At 41.7% G+C, this 19516-nt stretch overlaps 1 protein-coding gene and 1 long non-coding RNA gene across 9 annotated transcripts in view; both read right to left on the bottom strand.

Moving 5' to 3' along the window:
- Positions 1-19516, bottom strand: part of LRMDA (leucine rich melanocyte differentiation associated) — a 1132554-nt gene that overhangs the window by 796207 nt on the left and 316831 nt on the right. The window lies entirely within an intron of this gene.
- LOC107966968 (uncharacterized) overlaps positions 18997-19516 on the bottom strand; it is a 28007-nt gene continuing 27487 nt past the window's right edge. The window contains exon 2 of the long non-coding RNA XR_001707027.3: positions 18997-19376. This is a non-coding gene — a long non-coding RNA (uncharacterized LOC107966968). The remainder of the gene's footprint in view (positions 19377-19516) is intronic.

Raw genomic sequence — 19516 nt, 5'->3', positions numbered from 1 at the left:
AGACCCAGTGACCAATTAGAATAAAATAGGTCTCAAGTCCCCCAGGGAGTCCCTTTCTTTCTTGGTAGGAAGAAATGAAGCTTCCTTTCCTTGTGGTCAAATTCACACTTGTTTATAAAATGGTGCCCCACTGGCAGAGTGTGGTAGAAAGTGGGTGAACAGATTACTTTGAGGTTTCTGTGATAAATCTCATTATGAGAGGTCTCATATATATATGAGACCACATATAATTAACAATAAAATAATAATAACTAACATCTATCGAGGGCTTACTATGAGGCCAGGGATTCTAAAAACTTTATCTGCATTGTATCACTTAATGTCCCCAACAATCCTATAAGGTGAATATTCTTATTAACCCCATTTTACAGATAAGGAAACTGTGGCTCAGAGAGGTTAATTACCTCATCCAAGGATATATAGCCATTAAGTGGGGGAGCCAAGATTTAAACTCAGGCAATCTGTCCAAAGTCCACAGCAGTTTACAAGGTGAATGTGACTCTGGTTTCTTGTGTCAACATTCTGCTCAAGTGCCTGGGCACTGCACATCTTCAGTTACAGCAAGGGTGCCCAATCTTTTGGCTTCCCTAGGCCACATTGGAAGAATTGTCTTGGGCCATACATAAAATGAACTAACACTAATCATAGCTGATGAGCTAAGAAAAAAAAGATCACAGAAAAAACTCATAATGTTTTCACAAAGTTTACAAATGTGTGTTGGGTCGCATTCAAAGCCATCCTGGGCCACATGTGACCCACGGGCTGTGAGTTGGACAGGATTGATTTATAGGAAAAACAAAACATGGTCTGAAACCCAACCCAGTGTCAAAAAATAACAATGCCTAATCCGCTTGTTACTGTGCCCTGCACAACTGCCTCTTTCTTTGGGAGATAAAACCTTGAGATCCTCCAAAAATTATGCCAGGCCTGGCATGGTGGCTCATGCCTGTAATCCCAGCACTTTGGGAGGCTGAGGTGGGAAGATCATTTGAGCTTAGGAGTTTAAGACCAGCCTAGACCAGCCTGGGAAACATGGCAAAACCTCATCTCTACAAAAAATATTTAAAAATTAGCCAGGCGTGGTGGCACATGCTTGCAGTCCCAGCTACTCAGGAGGCTGAGATGGGGGGATCACTTGAGCCTGGGATGCAGAGGTTGCAGTGAGCCAAGATACCACTGCATTCCAGCCTGGGTGACAGAGCCAGACCCTGTCTCAAAAAAAAAAAAAAAAAAAAAAAAAAAAGTATGCCAAAATCTCAGGGAATTTGTATCTTTCTTAGGCTGCATTCTCCTTGCTTCTTAGATATCCTTCTTTTTTATTGTGGTAAAACATACGTACCATAAAATTTACCATTATAAGTATTTTTACATATGATTCAGTAGCATTAAGTACATTCACAATATTGTACAACTATCACTATTATCCATTTCCAGAACTTTTTCATCATCCCAAACAGAAACTCTGTATCCATTAAACAGTAAGTCCCCGTTTCCCTGTCCCCCAGCCCCTGATAACCTCTATGCTTCTTTCTGTCTCTATGAATTTGCCTCTTCTAGATAACTCACATAAGTGGAATCAGATAGTATTTGTCTTTCTGTGACTGGTTTATTTCACTTAGCATAAGTGTGTTCAAGATTCATCCGTGGTGTAACACACATCAGAATTTCATTCCTTTTTAAGGCTGGATAATATTACATTGTAAATATAGGCTATATTTTGTTTATCCATTCATCTGTTGATAGACATGAGTTGCTTTCACCTCTTGGCTAATGTGAAGAATGCTGCCATGAACATGGGTGTATAAATATCTGTCCAAGACCTGCTTTCAATTATTTTGGTTACAGACCCAGAAGTGGAACTGCTGGATCACATGGTAATTCTATGTTTAACTTTTTGAGGAGGCCATCTTCAACTTTTAAAAACTATTTGAACATTTCTGAATTTGTGGTGAGTTCCATGCAGACAAGAACCTTAATTCTTAAGTATCTTTGGATCCTGAGGCCTAGAACAGTAAGATTTCTTATTGAATTCTCAATGAATATTTTTTATAATACGAAAATGGATTAAAGCAAATTCTCATTCTCTTGTTGAAGGCAGGACAGCACACACTTGAGGCATCTCTCCTCACCACAGCTCACAATGTGACTCAAGTCCACACAGATCTCTCATTACCTGATTTTCCTCCATCACAAACATATACACAAGCAAGTGTATGCCCTGATGCCAAAGAACGTCAAAAGGCAAACATCAAAAGAGGTGAAAAGAAGTCAGTAAAGGATTAGCTATTTCACTGATGGATCTGAGTTCCTCATCCACCGCCCTCATCCTTCCCTATCCACCCTGCCTGCAGTGAGGAGAGAGACAATCAGAAGAGATTCCTTTAAACTTTGCCCTTGCTGAGCTTTCTATTATAAAATATGGGGACAGGGGCAGGGGAGGGTGGTGGTGGTGATGGAAGGCCCTGCTTCTGCCACTATTCGAATATCAATACCTCTTTTAGTTCATTAATTCATCAAGAGGGTATTTTTCAACACATTAAATTCAATTTCAAAAAAGAATGAGCTGACACAGTCAAATGCACACGACCAAAATCCATAGTGGGCTTCCCCAGCTGCCCTTTCCAGCCACTCTCAATCCCATCTTGGGGGTCCAGGCATCCATTACCCAGCTAATTGGCAGACCTGACTTAGGAAGGGTAAACTCCAGCCTGTCATCTGGGCTTTTCATTACTTAAGTGCATTCTGACTTGAACTATATTAATGGGACTCCAAATTTTAACTATTGATGGCTTTCAATAGGAATTTACATTTCTGTCCTCCTGGGGCCCACAAATCACTAAATTCTCACCTGTGGTGAAGACAGCCACAACGGGGAATTGGTTTCAAAGACAGAAAGCAGTGATAACCCATGCACTGCACTTTCCCATGAGCAAATACACATAATTGTCTTTTCCCCCTTGTTCTACATTAAATTTTCAACTGTTTACTACATCTTTTAATGAAAGTGGTGACTGAAAAATATAAACATGGATACATAATTCCCAATGAATTGGTCTGAGTATAACTTGTAAAAACTGGATTAATGGTACAAAGCATGTACTTTATAAAAATAGCCTGTAGAAAAAAGCATTAAGCTATTACAACTCTAGCTCTGAAGGCTCCAATATTATAGGGTAATATTTCCTTAATGTTAGACTTCATTAACCCTAAGATAATCTCTCATAAATTTTGCTGATTTTTAAGGAGAAAAAAATAAATTATGTTTATTAAAGTACTGAATATGTTTATGAAAACAAGACATAATCTAGTGCCATAAACTTCTTGTCTTTATCTGAATGATCAAGGAGCTCATAAATAAAATATCACATAACAAAGTGAGTGTTAAAATTCATTACTGTAATAGCTATGTTCATGATCTATTTCATTAGCACTCCTCCTCTCCTTGGATAAATGGGCTTCTTAGCCTACGAGAAGAAAGCCATTTACAAGACAAAATACTGAGCTGCTTTTTCTCATTTTCCCTTATCTCTTCTATTCCTAACTTTCTAAATTAATTCTTCTCTTAAATCTTATTGTTCCTTCCAGTGTAACTCACAGTACCATTAGAGAGAGCAGAGAGAAACAGAAGCAAAGAAATGGGTCTATAGAGTATAAGTTAATTAGGGATCTAAGTGACTGGTGATGAGATTTGATGACATGGAGCCCCAAAGTGAATTTAGAAGCTTATCTTCTTAAAATATTTGAGAATAAAATACAAATAATAGAACTCCAAGAAATATTCAGTATATCAAGCAATCTACGCAAGCTTAATAACTAAACCCCATTTCCTGTTTAACTACATAGTGCAGCACCACTGATTGTATCCATGTACAGAATTTGCTAACCTTTATCTTCAGTGATTTTGCAGGTAATTTCATTTTTATAGATGTGTGTACACACAAATACTCAGAGAGAAAGGTTAGTGCTTTCCTATGGTTTACCAAGAACAGATAGATGTGGATATATAGGACTCTAAACCCATAGGTGTAAATGTACCCATTTAAATCACCAAGTGAACTTCTTGACGAAAAAAAAAAAAATACTGGCAAAGCAACAGTGGTTCTATGTCCCACCCCTGGCAATTTGTTTAATCTTAATTCAATAGAGTCCTCATATGCAGCATCCTCTACCCAGATAATAACCAGAGGATGCTGTTTATGATAATGGCAGAAATTAAAACAGAATTTTACAACCGCTGAGCTGAAAGAAGGCAAAAATCCCCACACGAATATTAAACAGTGTAAATAAAAAAGAATCCACTTGTTTTTATTCCACAGTCCATGCCAATTTATCTAGCACTGATTTACTACAAAGACTACACTCACAAAACTCTACATGGCTGTAGATAATAAAAGTAATAATTAAACTCCACAAACACATGAGGGGTATGGAGTAACAACATAGCTCCTGCCCTTAGGAAGCCTCCATTTGGCGCACCCAGCCTAGCATTTGCCTCACTGCCACACAAGACGGACTGTAGAAATGCTCTACTAGAACGATAATACAGTGAGGGGACTGAGCAACGCTGACGGGTCCCAGCCGGGGCTGAGGGATGAGATGACACTGAGTGGGGTCTTCAAGAACAGACCAGATCTTGATGGAGAAGGGATCCCACAGGAAAGGAATTTCATGGGCGACATTCCTCACAGTGGGCAGGAGACTGGACGTGAGAACTTAGTTTCTGACTTTTCAAACAGACTTGGCAACAGGAGGGAGCCCAGCTGGCCCTTCCCGAGAGGGCGGGAGCACACCCAGGTGGGGGCAGCAAGCCCCCAAGCAGCACTCCCGTCACCCCCCTCACACCCTTTCCCTCCAATTATGACACCGGCTTCAGAAGGTCCCTCTTATGGTTCACCTGCCTCACCAGGGCTCAATAAGAAAATTCCCTGCTGGCTGGGCGTGGTGGCTCATGCCTGTAATCCCAGCACTTTGGGAGGCCAAGGACAGTGGATCACTTGAGGCCAGGAGTTTGAGACCAGCCTGGCCAACATGGTGAAACCCCATCTCTACTAAAAATACGAAAATTAGCCAGGCGTCGTGACATATGTCTGTAATTCCAACTACTTGGGAGGCTGAGGCAGGAGAATTGCTTGAACCCAGGAGGTGGAGGTTGCAGTGAGCTGAGATCACACCACTGCACTCCAGCCTGGATGACAGAGTGCGACTCCATCTTAACAAAAAAAAAAAAAAGAAAGAAAATTGTCTGTCTGCAAATCTGCCCTACAAACTTTACAATGCAGAGTAAAGTGGTCTGCTTTAAATTAAAATAGCTGGCAATTATTGAGCACTTATTGTGTCTCAGTCACTGTTCTAAGTACCGTACGTACCATCTTAACTCAGTGAATCCTCAAAGCAGTTCCACTATGATCTCATTGCACCCATTTTTTTAAAAGACAGAAAAGTGGTTAAGACACATGCCCAAGGTCACACAGCTGACAAACAGCCAGGCTGGGATGTAAACACAGGTGGACCAATGCCAGGGCCCCCGCCCCTAAAAACCGCATGTGACAGGGATCACTGCATGCTTTCCAAAACCCACTTCTTCAACTCCTGGACATATAGCTAGACATTCTAACCTCCCTGCAGCAGGTGTGACCTGTGACTGAGTCCCAGCCAATGGCATTTGGGACACACTGCATCCCATCTCCAAGCCTGGCCCATCAAACCTCTTGTACAATTTCCTAAATCCTCCCTCTTCCCCTGAGTGCTGACTGACAGAAAAGCACCCAGCAGAGAACCTGAGGCCCCTGGGAATGGGGAAGAGAGGTTGGGAGGGTAGCAGAAGGATAAAGGAGAGGGATTTTACGTGAGAAATAAACTTCTATTGTGCTAAGCCCTGGAAATTTGGTTTCTGCTTTCTGTCTTTGAAACCAATTCCCCGTTGTGGCTGTCTCTTCACCACAGGTGAGAATTTAGTGATTTCTGGGCCCCAGGAAGACAGAAATGTAAATTCCTATTGAAACCATCAATAGTTAAAATTTGGAGCCCCATTAATATAGTTCAAGTCACAATGCACTATAGTTCAAGACTAATACATGACACAAATCTGCCTCCTAAATCATCCCTCTGGCCTCAGTCCCTAAATGATTGAGAAAGTGATTCCAGAGTCATCATCAGTAATGTGGCAATTCAACAGTGATGAAGAAAAGAGTCTTTAGAATCATTTGAACCAAAGTTGGAATCCAGGTCCTCCAATTTACTAGCTATGCCACCTTGGGCAAATTACTGAACATTTCTGTGCCTTGGAGCCCCACATGTGATACCAGCCCACATGACTTGTACAGATTAAGAGAAAACATGTAGGCAAAGGGCTTAGGGGAGAAATGGACACATGGAAAGCACCCAATAATTCTATCCTCATCACTATTATTGTTCATTAAGGCTCTCAAAAAGTGAGCACGTTTATCAGTTAGGATTATGTCCAGCTGCATGGAACAAAAACTAAACACTAAAATATCAATGGTCGGAGCAAGTCAGTTTATTTCTCTGGTACATAAAAGAAGTCTAAAGGCAGGTAGGCCAAGGCTGATATTGGGGATCTCCAGGAGGTCATCAGGGTCCTTCTAACTCTATGCTCCACCACTCCTAGCACGTAGTCCTAGTCCTCATGACCCAATATAAATGCTGGCATTCCAGCCATCACAACCAGTTCCAGGCAGCAGACTGGGAGGAATCAAAAAAGAAAGGAACACCCGCTCTCTTTTAAGAAGACTTTCTGGGAGTCCTACGTAATACTTTGACTTAGCCGCATGGCTACACCTAGCTCCTAGTTGCAAGGAAACAGTTACAAGGTTGGCACTATCCCAACTAAAAACCAAGGATTTTGTCAATGAAACGTTGAAGAGAATGGATATGGTAAGCAAACAGAAGTCTCTGCCCCAGCACAAAAATCAGTAAACAAAGACAAGCTACACTCTCCCTAACTAAAAATTTCTGGTAAACTTTAAAGAAAAATATTCCACTGAGAAGCAAAGAAACATCTAGTACATATCACCACAGTTTCCACTCTTGCTCCTCTACAATCCATTTCTCCACATGCCAGCCAGACCAGTACATTTAGAATGTAAGCCATAGCCCCACTTAAAACCCTCCAAAGCTTCCCACTGCAAAGCAAGTGGAGGAATATGGATTTTATTTGTAGCATAAGGTCCCAGCTGGTCTGGCCCCAGGCACGTCGCTGACCCCATTGCACACCACAGCTGCCTGCTCCCCACTGCACAGCCTGGCTAGCTTTTGATGCCGCTGCCGCGATGTTGCACCATGTACACTCCAAGGTTGCGTCAGCCTAGGACCTTTGCATTGCTTGCTTTCTTGGCCTGAATCTTGCTGCTCTTTGACCTTCTGTTGACTGGCTCCTTCTTGTCACTCAGATCTGAGCTTAAACATTATCTTCTCAGAGCCTTCCCTGATTCCCAAGTCATAGCACAGCAGATCACCTTACCTTAACTCTTGGTATAGCACTCATCACCATCTGATACTTGTCTTGTTTATACCTTTGTCTCTTTCCTCATTAGAATGCATGTTGCCATTAGAGTAATGTCTGTCTTGTTCACTGTTCAAAAACTTGCCCCCAACCCCATCTAATGGAGTTCCTAATCATCTAGGTAGACATTCATTCATCTAAGAAATCTTTGCCGAACACCTGCTATGTGCTAGGCACAATGACATGGTAATAAGATAGTGCCCCAAATGAAGCCCATTTGTACTACATAAGCTGACCATACCTACATTAATGGTGTTTCACTGTTTCATTTAACTAAGACTTTTTTCTGAGACCATGAGCACAATACAGTGATGTGCAAAGAACAGAGTAAAGTGAAAGACTGTGTCTGCGTTGACAGTAGATGAAGGGAAGGAGAAGAAGTTATTTTTATGGTGTCCTAAGAACCCCAAAGTAGAAAGCAGCCAAAAGTTTAAAAAACCAAAACAAAACAAATGAAAAAAAAAAAAAAAAACTTTTCCATGAGGTCAAGAACAAAAGCTTGCCAGCACACCACCCACTATTTATTTAATCCTTAAAAAATTAGATTCATACCTATAGATACACAAGACTGTTTTCCATAGGAAATCCATAGAACAAAATTGCAGGAAAAGTTATCCAGCAACAATCTATGGCTCCTACGGACCGTGGATGGATGTGAGGCTGCAGCAAGAGCACTCAGAAGATACGCAGACAGGCAGTGACCGAGAGAGAAAGAGGGGAGAGAGAGAGAAAAAATTCATGCTAGCTGGATGAAGGAAACAGGGAAAAGGGGAGAAAGAAGGAAAAACAAATCAAAGAAAGAACAGCTATTAAAAATGCTGAGTTGAAAATGTTTCAGATGGCCTCTGACATCTAATAAGTCATCTGTCTTTCTCAATACAAAAAAGTCATTACTTACTAGTGAACTAATACCAGCAACTGTGACAAGTAAAAACAACAAAGCCCATAAAAATATAAAAGTTCACCCCGTGCAGTTAGGCGAAAAAAAGAATGTATTCAATTTTTCAGATGAAAAACATTTGAACTGACTGAATTTATTGTAATGCAACTTGTATTATATGCTGGGAAAATGAAAAGAGAAAAAATATCCACTGCTCAGCCTGTCTTCAACTTTTTCTTGGAAAACAGAATACAATACGTTTTTTGAGAACATGAACTCTTCATAGAAACCAGTCATAAATATCAACATGGCATCCTGGCTACAAGCCATCAATTCCCATAACAGAAGCATGAATTAATAGCACCATCTGCCCTGCCCACAAGACCCCTATAAAACCACCTCTTCACAGGGTATAACCTAGACCTAAGCACAGCGTGAGGAATGCAGGTCAGATAAAGGAAGAACTGGAGAGCCTTCAGGCTAACCAAAGGCATGGGAGGATTTTTCTTCCCTGGGCAGGGCTGGCTGGAAGCAGGAATGTGCATATACAGAAGAATAAAATCCAGGCACAATGACAGCACAAGGATGTCATCAAGGGCAAAAGGAACCTTGCCTTCCCATAGCCGTAATTCACCATTCTGGGAAACATCTTTGATTCCTCTCCTTCATTCCCACAGTCAATGCACCAGCAAATGCTAAGCTATCTTAAAAATACAGCCTGAATCTCTTCACTTCCTTCCATCTTTACTGCCTGCTCTCTGGTTCGTAGCACCGCATCTATCCCATGGACCACCACAATGACTTTGCTAACTGGACCCCCTTACCCCACTTCCATTCTTGCCTGCCTAATTTCTAACCTGCAGCCAGTGTGGCTGTGAAAAACACAAATCAGATTCTATTATCCAGTTACTTAAAACTCATCTGGGCTTCACTGGTTTCCCATCACCCTTAGAATCAAAGCCAAACTCCTTTCTAGGCTCAACCCTCTCCACAGGCTGGCTCTGGCCTCCCTTGCCTCTGTCAGCATTCCGTTCCCCACCTTCCCAGCCAGCTCACCAGCCCCCTTTCTCCTCCTTGCACTTGCCTGGGGCCTTTGCACATGCTGTCCCCTCCACCCACACACACTTCTGAGCTTCTCACAGCTGCCTCCTCACCATTCAGCTCCCTGCTTTTTGAAGAGGACTTTCGTGGCCACCATATCAAAATTAGGCCTCTTCCTCCAAATCACTTTCTATGCCATCACTCTGTTTTATTAGAACCATAGGAAATTGTCTCTTTTAAATTTATTTATCTATCACCTGTCTCCTCTAATTAGAATATAAGATTCCCAAAGGTAAGGTCCCCACTGCCCTTAGGTACTACTTATTCTCAGCACTTTCAACTAGTCCAGTGAGTGCCTGGCATATAAGGGTTCAACAAATATCTGCAGAATGAATGGATAAGTGAGATTGCAGCTTTGTAGGGCTTTAAAAATGAACAGGGTACCTTCAGATTATCTAACTTGCAACAACACCCATTTTACATATGGAGGAAAAGAAAAAAAAAGTCAACTCATCTGCCACTACGATTAATACACAGCATGGTGCTCTCTTCTCCTATCTGAATCAGACACAATCTCAAACCACAGGCAAAGAAAACTCAAAACCTGAGGAAGAAAAATACTGTGCAACCAGAAGAATCATAAAAGTAAGGTGGACACAGATCAATGGTAGCTGAAAGGGGCTACGCATGACGCAATTCAGACTCGAATTGGTCTCAGAATTGCAGGAGTAAATTCATCCAAGACAAACCCAGTAGCAACAAACACTTAAACAAAAAGTAGGCCAGAAGAGAAGAAGCTCATTGGTTTAACACAGGCTTCATCTAATGTGATCCTAGAGTGTCAACCCTAACAAACTGAGAACATACCTAAGACATAGGTTCTGCTCCTAGCTGTTTCTAACTCTCCCTAGCTCAGTTGCTTAACATCTCTGGGTCTCATGTAGGAACAAACCACCATGACCCAAAACTGTGTCATTAGTGTACACCTTCATGATGTCACCATACCAAGATATACCACGTGTACTAATTACTGAATATTTTAACTTCAACAAATTGATGTTTAAAAGACACATTGGCTGGGCGCGGTGGCTCACACCTGTAATCCCAGCACTTTGGGATCTGAGGCTGGCGGATCAAGAGATCAGGAGATCAAAAGCATCCTGGCTAACATGGTGAAACCCCATATCTACTACAAATACAAAAAATTAGCTGGGCGTGGTGGCGGGCGCCTGTAGTCCCAACTACTCAGGAGGCTGAGGCAGGGAATGGCATGAGCCTGGGAGGTGGAGCTTGCAGTGAGCTGAGATCAGCCACTGCACTCCAGCCTGGGTGACAGAGTGAGACTCCGTCTCAAAAAAAAAAAAAAAAAGAGACACGTTATATCACTCCCATAATAGAAGCCAATCTCATTTGCCAATGACCAAACAGAATCATATGTCTAAGTATCACGAAAACAAAAAATTATTACTAAAGGCCAAATAACTACTCCTTATCAGCTACTCTGAGCCTCAGTCCCAATCTTTGTTTATATATATATTTATTTATTTATTTTACAGTAGGAAGATATTAAAGTGCAGCATCAAACTCGTCATTTTCCCCTAGATTTAAACTAAAGGATTGAAAGAGAATTGAAAAGAGAAAAACCTCCTCATTGTGCAAGTCCATGCCAGCCCATGCCTTGCCTGCCTCTGGATGCACAGCCCACTTCAGGAACTACTGGTTTGAGCACACAATCTTGAAGGCCCCCACTAAGGTACTACCTCTCTGTGAGTGAAAATCAGTACGTGTGACCCATTAATGCGAGGAGCCGTGTATTTAATAATGTTGATGGGTCTGAAAGGGGATGTCCTAAGAGTAAATGAGAAATAAAGATCACTGCAGGGGTCTGGGGGGTGGGAAGTGGAGGATAACAGTGATGGTGAGGACCACAGCAATAGCCACCAACATTTATTTGGTGCTTACTATGGGCAAGGGCCATGCTAAGTCTTTGAATCCTCCCAACCCTTCTTTGAGGTAGATACAATTATTATTCTCATTTTACAGATGACAAAACTGAAACTCAGCCAAGAAAACAAAGTTATTTTGATGTAAGATAACTGAAATTATTTAAATTTATCCCAAATATTTGTGTCCATGACCCACAGTAAGACGCAGTAGGTTAAAAGTAGGTTAAAGTTTCTATATTCCTCTCCCTCCCCCTCCCACTTCCCCTCCCTCTCCCCAGTCTCCCTCTCCCTCTCCCCGGTCGCCCTCTCCCTCTCCCCGGTCTCCCTCTCCCTCTCTCTCCACAGTCTCCCTCTCCCTCTCCCCGGTCTCCCTCTCCCTCTCCCTCTCTCTCCACAGTCTCCCTCTGATGCCGAGCCGAGGCTGGACTGTGCTGCCGCCATCTCGGCTCACTGCAACCTCCCTGCCTGATTCTCCTGCCTCAGCCTGCCGAGTGCCTGGGATTGCAGGCACGCACCACCATGCCTGACTGGTTTTTGTATTTTTTGGTGGAGACGGGGTTTCACCACCGTGTTGGCTGGACTGGTCTCCAGCTCCTGACCATGAGTGATCTGCCCGCCTCAGCCTCCCGAGGTGCCGGGATTGCAGACGGAGTCTCGCTCACTCAGTGCTCAATGTTGCCCAGGCTGGAGTGCAGTGGCGTGATCTCGGCTGGCTACAACCTCCACCTCCCAGCCGCCTGCCTTGGCCTCCCAAAGTGCAGAGATTGCAGCCTCTGCCCGGCCGCCACCCCGTCTGGGAAGTGAGGAGCGTCTCTGCCTGGCCGCCCATCATCTGGGATGTGAGGAGCCCCTCTGCCCAGCCGCCCAGTCTGGGAAGTGAGGAGCGCCTCTGCCCGGCCACCATCCCGTCTGGGAAGTGAGGAGCGTCTCTGCCCGGCCGCCCATCCTCTGAGATGTGGGGAGCGCCTCTGCCCCGCCGCCCCATCTGGGATGTGAGGAGCGCCTCTGCCCGGCCGCGACCCCGTCTGGGAACTGAGGAGTGTCTCTGCCTGACCGCCACCCCATCTGGGAGGTGAGGAGCATCTCTGCCCTGCCGCCCCGTCTGAGAAGTGAGGAGCCCCTCCGCCCGGCAGCCGCCCCATCTGGGAAGTGAGGAGCCCCTCCGCCCGGCAGCCGCCCCGTCCGGGAGGGAGGTGGGGAGCAGCCCCCGCCCGGCAGCCGCCCCGTCCGGGAGGTGGGGGATGCCTCTGCCCGACCACCCCATCTGGGAAGTGAGGAGCCCCTCTGCCCGGCCGCCACCCCGTCTGGGAGGTGTACCCAACAGCTCATTGAGGACGGGCCATGATGACGATGGTGGTTTTGTCGAATAGAAAAAGGGGGAAATGTGGGGAAAAGAAAGAGAAATCAGATTGTTACGGTGTCTGTGTAGAAAGAAGTAGACATAGGAGACTCCATTTTGTTCTGTACTAAGAAAAATTCTTCTGCCTTGGGATGCTGTTAATCTATAACCTTACCCCCAACCCCGTGCTCTCTGAAACATGTGCTGTGTCCACTCAGGGTTAAATGGATTAAGGGCGGAGCAAGATGTGCTTTGTTAAACAGATGCTTGAAGGCAGCATGCTGGTTAAGAGTCATCACCACTCCCTAATCTCAAGTACCCAGGGACACAAACACTGCGGAAGGCCGCAGGATCCTCTGCCTAGGAAAACCAGAGACCCTTGTTCACATGTTTATCTGCTGACCTTCCCTCCACTATTGTCCTATGACCCTGCCAAATCCCCCTCTCTGAGAAACACCCAAGAATGATCAATAAATACTAAAAAAAAAAAAAAAAAAGTTTCTATATTTGACTGGTGCTTTTTTTTAACCAAAAAACCAATAATTTCAGATGTTCAAAGAAATACATTTTACACTGAGGCCCAATACACAAAATAAATACATATACACATGCATATATAATACACATAAACATATACAGATATATATGTGTGTGTATGTACATATACACATATATATCTGTATAAATATATATCTGTATGTGTGTATGTATGTATACAGTTGATCCTTAAACAACATGGGAGTTAGGGGCACCAACCCTCCACAGCCAAAAATTCACATAAAACTTTTGGCTCCCCCAAAAGTACTAATAGTCTATTATTGACCAGAAGCCTTACTAATAACATAAAGAGTAGGTTAACACGTTTTGTATGTTATATGTATTACATACTGCAGCCTTACAATAATGTAAGATAGAGAAAAGAAAATGTTACTAAGGAAATCATAAGGAAGAAAATATAAATTTACTATTCATTAAGTGAAAGTGGATCATCGTAAAGGACATCATCCTCATTATCTTTACATTGAGTAAGCTGAGAAGGAAAAGGAAGAAGTGGGGGTTGGTCTTGTCGTCTCAGGGGCAGCAGAGTTGGAAAAAAAATCCACATATAAGTGGATCCATGCAGTTCAAACCCATGTTGTTTAAGGGTCAACTGTATATGTATCTACCTGCATGTAATGTGTATGTATGTATAATTCTGTATGTGTGTATAGATACACATACATATGAATGTATATATCGGATATAAAAGTTGCATAAACTAGTATTTATCCTAATTATGTGCCATAATTAGATCTCTCAGTGGCTGTATTTTATTTTAGAAGATAGGAGTCTTATATTGAACATTATATTATTGAACTCTGATATTTTCTATTCTGTCCTATTTTTTATAATGTTGGTTACAACCCACTAAATTGATTTTACAATTCACGAATGGGATGCACCTCCCAGCCTGAACAACAGTGACTTAAAGGAACTGTAATCATAACGGAGCAAACACAGTACCATCTCGAGCTAGATGATGGTCAGCATCTCATGCCATCTCCCCAGGTTGTAGAAATGAGAAGCACAGGGCCTGGCCCTAAATGGTTTTTTTAATACGTAGAAATTTCTATAATTGGACTCCAAGTGTAATTATTAGGCAAAAGAACATATAATGAGTTCAGTTACATAGAGGAAATATAAGGAAAAATGAGTTCGATAGATGTCTAAATTTTTTTCTTAAATCACTAAACAGGCCAGGCATGGGGGTTTACACCTGTAATCCCAGCACTTTGGGAGGCCAAGGTGGGAGGATCACCTGAGGTCAGGAGTTCAAGACCAGCCTGGTCAACATGGTAAAACCCCATCTCTAGTAAAAATACAAAAATTAGCCAGGTATGGTGGTGTGTGCCCATAATCCCAGCTGCCCGGGAGGCTGAGGCAGGAAAATCACTTGAACCTGGGAGGCAGAGGTTGCAGTAAGCTGAGATGATGCCACTGCACTCCAGCCTGGGCAACAAGAGCAGAACTCTGTCTGGAAAAAAAAAAAATAGCTAAACAACAATAAAAGCCTCTTACTTAAATATTTAAGTATGAAGATAAATAGCAAATGATAGCTCACAAATTTGAAGATGGTCGCCTGTGCAGAAAGGATTTAGACTAGCAGAGGGTAGGTCATGGCACTACTAGTTTTTTATTTATTAGGAGCCTTAAGCAAAACAATACTATTTGACTTTCTTAATGGTATTCTTGTTTTACTTTATTAAAAAAATTGATTTAATTTTAAAAAATCAATCCTAATAGCAATCTAGTGTAGAAGAAGGGACACTTGATTGGGACTCTGAAAACCTACCATCTAAACACTCAGCCTGGGAAAGCTACTTGACTTCTTGGGACTTTGCTTTCTTCTCACGTAAAATGAAGGGCTAGATTCTGAAGCTTCCTCTACATCTAATTTTAGAACCCTATGACCCTAAAATATCTGATCATTTACAGATCATTTTAAGGAAAGGATACAGCATTCCAAGATCACCCAAATGGTGAAAACTCACAATTTATCACACAAAAAGTTAGACCAAAGATAGTGGTCTCACCAACACAGTAACTTAAGTAATCCCAGTTATCTCTTTAGGGGTAGTTACTCAATTGTGTTATTTCTTCTTCCTCTCAATATGGTCCCTATCGTATTTCATAAATTATAATTTTATGTATCACATTATTTTTTGCTTGTTAACCACATGTTTTTCTCAGAGATTCTTTCCTGAGTGTTTCCAATGCAGAGGCAAAATTTATTTGAATAATACCATAATTAAATCTCTTAGCGGCTGTATTTTATTTTAGAAGACAGGAATTATATTCAACTTTTTTTATTGAACTGTCATTTTTATCTTAACTGTGGCTTAACCTCGTAATCTAATTATTTTTTCTAAACCTACTTTACAGCTAATAAAAGATATGAAAAATTAAATTACATAATAAAGCATGAAGCAAGTGTAGCTATCATGAGACTCTCAGACTGAAAAACTAGCATGAACTAATTTATACTATTGAAGAGTTGTTTTTCCCCATATTAAAAAAGATTAAATAAAAAAAGAAACCTCTTTAAATGGAATAATAAATCAGCTACTCTAATTCCCATAGATATCTTCAGAACCAAGGTTAAATCATCATCACAGAATACCAACTTCTCCATCACAGTAGAAAGGAATTACCCCAATAAGATCTACCCCTAAGATCTCTGTTTAAGGAAATTTATAAAAAAACAACTCCCTCTTCCTCCTCCTCTCACTTCCAAAGCTTTTAGTTTTCAACTCTAATATAATAAAAATTCTTTTTTCTTCCCTCTTTTCCTTTAGGATGTGTCCTAATTGTTTCTGTCTTCCATAAGGGCCATGTCAAAATATAAGCTCCCCCCCCAAAAATAGCACACTCTACCCACGCACTCTGAGACATCTGCACAGATAAGTCTTTGAAAAATGATTTTTATGATGATGAAATAAAATGTATTCACAGTGGTAATTCTTTGGGGCCATTAGGAATTCATTAAACAATACCTTAGCACTAGAATCATCAAACCCTCTGACAAATATTTGTAAGAGCCTCTGCAAATAGGGACACCCACGCTACAAGGCAGCAGAAGCTACAAAAGTGTAAGTGTGTCTCTCTAATTTACACTCAGATTTTCCTGAGTCCTGAACTAGAAGTTCTGATCTTAGCAAAGACAGCAGATAATCCTTTCTTCATGGTAGTTTGAACGAAAACAATTTTAAGTAGTTTTACGATTTACCCCTTAAGTGCAGTGAACCAAGACCACCAAACTAGTTTGCAGGGAGAATTCAGTGAGTTGGAATTGTATTGTTTCAGTTGTTTAAACCAAACACCTCTGTCAGTCTGAAATTAAATTATTTACGTAATGACCTCTTAACTAATGTTTGTGGAGCATTTACACTATATAAAACATGGCATGGCATTAGGTATGATGGAAGATACAGAAAGTACCAAGCCTGCTCCTGCTCCCAAGAGAAGAAATGTTCATCTAGCTGGTGGTGAGATGCCAGTAGGAAAAGAAGCTGAACACAGTAACTTCACAGTGCAGAAACCTCCCAAACAAATACCTTAACCAAGTAGTTGAGGTTAACATTTCCAGTGAGAAGCCAGGCTGGTATCATGTACCCCTTGAGATAATGTGATACCTGTGTGGTACTTTTCCCAAAATCCGTAACTCCAAACAAATCATGAAATAACACATCATATGAAACCCACGTTGAGGCACATTCTACAAAATACCTGGCCAGTATTTTGACTGTCAAGGTCATCACGAAAAAACAAAGAAAAGCTGAATTGTCACAGACCGGCAGAAACTAAGGAGACATGATAACTAAAAGCAGTGTGGTATTCTGGCCCCTGGATTTGTTGCTGGAATAGAAAAAGGACAGAAATGGAAAAACCAGTGGAATCCAAATAAAGTCTGGAGTTTTAGTCAATAATATTGTTCCAATGTTTTCTTAAATTTGACAAATGGTGTCAGAGTGATAGGAAATGATAACACTAGGAGAAACTGAAATTAGGTTAGGTGAAGTACAGGAATGCTCTGTACTATCTTTGCAACTTTTCTGTAAATCTAAAATTATTCCAAAATATAGTGTTTTTAAAGTTTATTTTTAAAAGAAATGGGAAGATATAGGACACAGGGCACAAAGTTGCTGTAATGTAGAATGACTAAGTCTAGAGGTCTAAAGTACAGCATGAGGACTATAGTTAATAACAAAAAATTAAAAGATGCGAATTATGTTATGTGAATTTCACCCTGATTTTTTATGTATATGATGTGAATTTTGCCCCAATTTATATTATACACACACACGGAGAGAGAGAGAGAAAGAGAGAGAGAGATGATGAATAAAAGAAGATGAGTAACATGGGGGTATTAAAAAATCTACAGTTAGATTGCATCTTACAAAATGACAATATTTGACCTTTTTCACCTATAAAACAGCATTTTCACATGATTCGACCTAACACACCTCTGTGGGCTTGGGAGACGTCATGATAAGATGGAGCTTATGCTGGACATGACAGTAACTGACATAGCAAAGAGGACACATTCCAGGAGAAGGGAACAGTGTGAGCAGAGGTGGGGACGTGCACAGTGTGGTCAGAGATGGGAGAGAGACTTGCCTGTGCCTGTGCATGTCAGCAGGGAAGTGACAGAAAGTACGCTGGCACAGGAAGGGCTTCAGGCAGGGAGATAGTTTAGGAATATAGAGGATCTGGGCTCTGAATCTGAATACATAGCAAAGAGCCTGGCCCTCTCAGTGGCCAGGAGTGTCCCCTGGAAAGGACTGCAGCCTCTAAGGGACAGTGACACATCAAAGTGCCTCAATGGCCACATTTTCAGGTCCCAGGTGAACATCTAGCATAATAGAAAGATGACCAAACTACAAATTGGCAGATCTAAGTCCTGATTCTGGTTCTGCCACTAATGGGGTGAGAAACCCTAAATAAGTCCCCTCCTTCTGTCTCCATCTCAGGTTTCTACCCTAAAGAGGAGAGGAGCTGGATAAGTCGGTCTCCAAGGCCTCTTCCAGCTCTAAAACACTAACTCTGATGAGGAATGAAATATATTTTCTGGCTCCTAGAAGCAACATGTGGTTCACTCAAGTAGAGAGAATGATGCAAGGTCCGTGAAAGCAAAAACACTGAGAATAAAAGGACTGTGTTTTTATACACAAGAGTCTATTCTTTTATGATACATGTCTAGACCCCTCTAAATATTTAAACAACAATATCATACCAGTATGAAACCTCTCTAAATCAGGCTCTGTGGTTAAGGAGGATATATGAACAGATGTGATCTTATTAAGGCCCTAATGTAACTCAAAAACAATTTGTCATATCTGACGGGTATTGTTAAATTATGTCCACCTGCCAGAGGCAACCAGAGAAATTACCAACCGCCTTTACTCTAGTGCTACTCAAAATTCTCTAAAAAGCTCCCATAGATGTGTCCAGGATATGTATTTTTTAAAACAGTAACCTAATTGTCACCAACACATAACAGCCAATGTTTCACAATTCCTTTTCATGTATATTTTATTACGGGGCCCAACTGTTTCAACACCCTAGTGGTTCAACTTTAATGCAGCTCAGGAAACCCCCTAAGTAATATCACAAAATGCTTAACATCTGTGAAACTTGGACCCAAAAATGTTCCAATTTTTTCTTTGGGTTGGGGGGAGCGCTTGGGGGTGGGGTAAGCCGGCCACAGTTTTCATTAACGACAATAGTGTTGGTGCTCACAGGTATTTTAATCACTTCTCAGGCAGGAAGAACATTTTGAATTTACCTTCCTACATGCTCAGAATTCTTTCAAACTACCATCGCCATGCTTGCTCAGAGTCAGTTTAAACATGAACCCATTTCCTTTTCCTTCTCTAAACGTTTGCCTCATCTCTCCTTGCATTACAATATTTTAATTAAGTGAAACAATGAAAGAGAGAGGAGAAAAATGAAGTGTGAAGCACGTGGTGTATTTCCCAAGCTATTTCAAAACTTCTCAGAACTCTTTGGTCTCCAGAGGTGGTTGAAATATTCTTTATCCCACGAAGGAAAGGATGAAAAATTGATCTCCTCCAAACTTCAAATACTGCAGATTTCCACAAATGCAGACTGTAGGAAAGAAAGGCAGGCTTAGGAGTTACCAGACGAAACAGGAAGCAGTTCTCAGAGGACTCACAGCTCATCCCAGGCAGCTCCACGGGCAGAGCGTGTACACAGAGCCACCGGGAGAATAAACAGCAGCTCCACTT

Source organism: Pan troglodytes, chromosome 8, assembly GCF_028858775.2.
Source record: "Pan troglodytes isolate AG18354 chromosome 8, NHGRI_mPanTro3-v2.0_pri, whole genome shotgun sequence".
In the NCBI taxonomy this organism is placed as follows: Eukaryota; Metazoa; Chordata; class Mammalia; order Primates; family Hominidae; genus Pan; species Pan troglodytes.
Note: the sequence above shows the minus strand (reverse complement) of the source record. Positions and strands in the feature narration are given on the sequence as shown.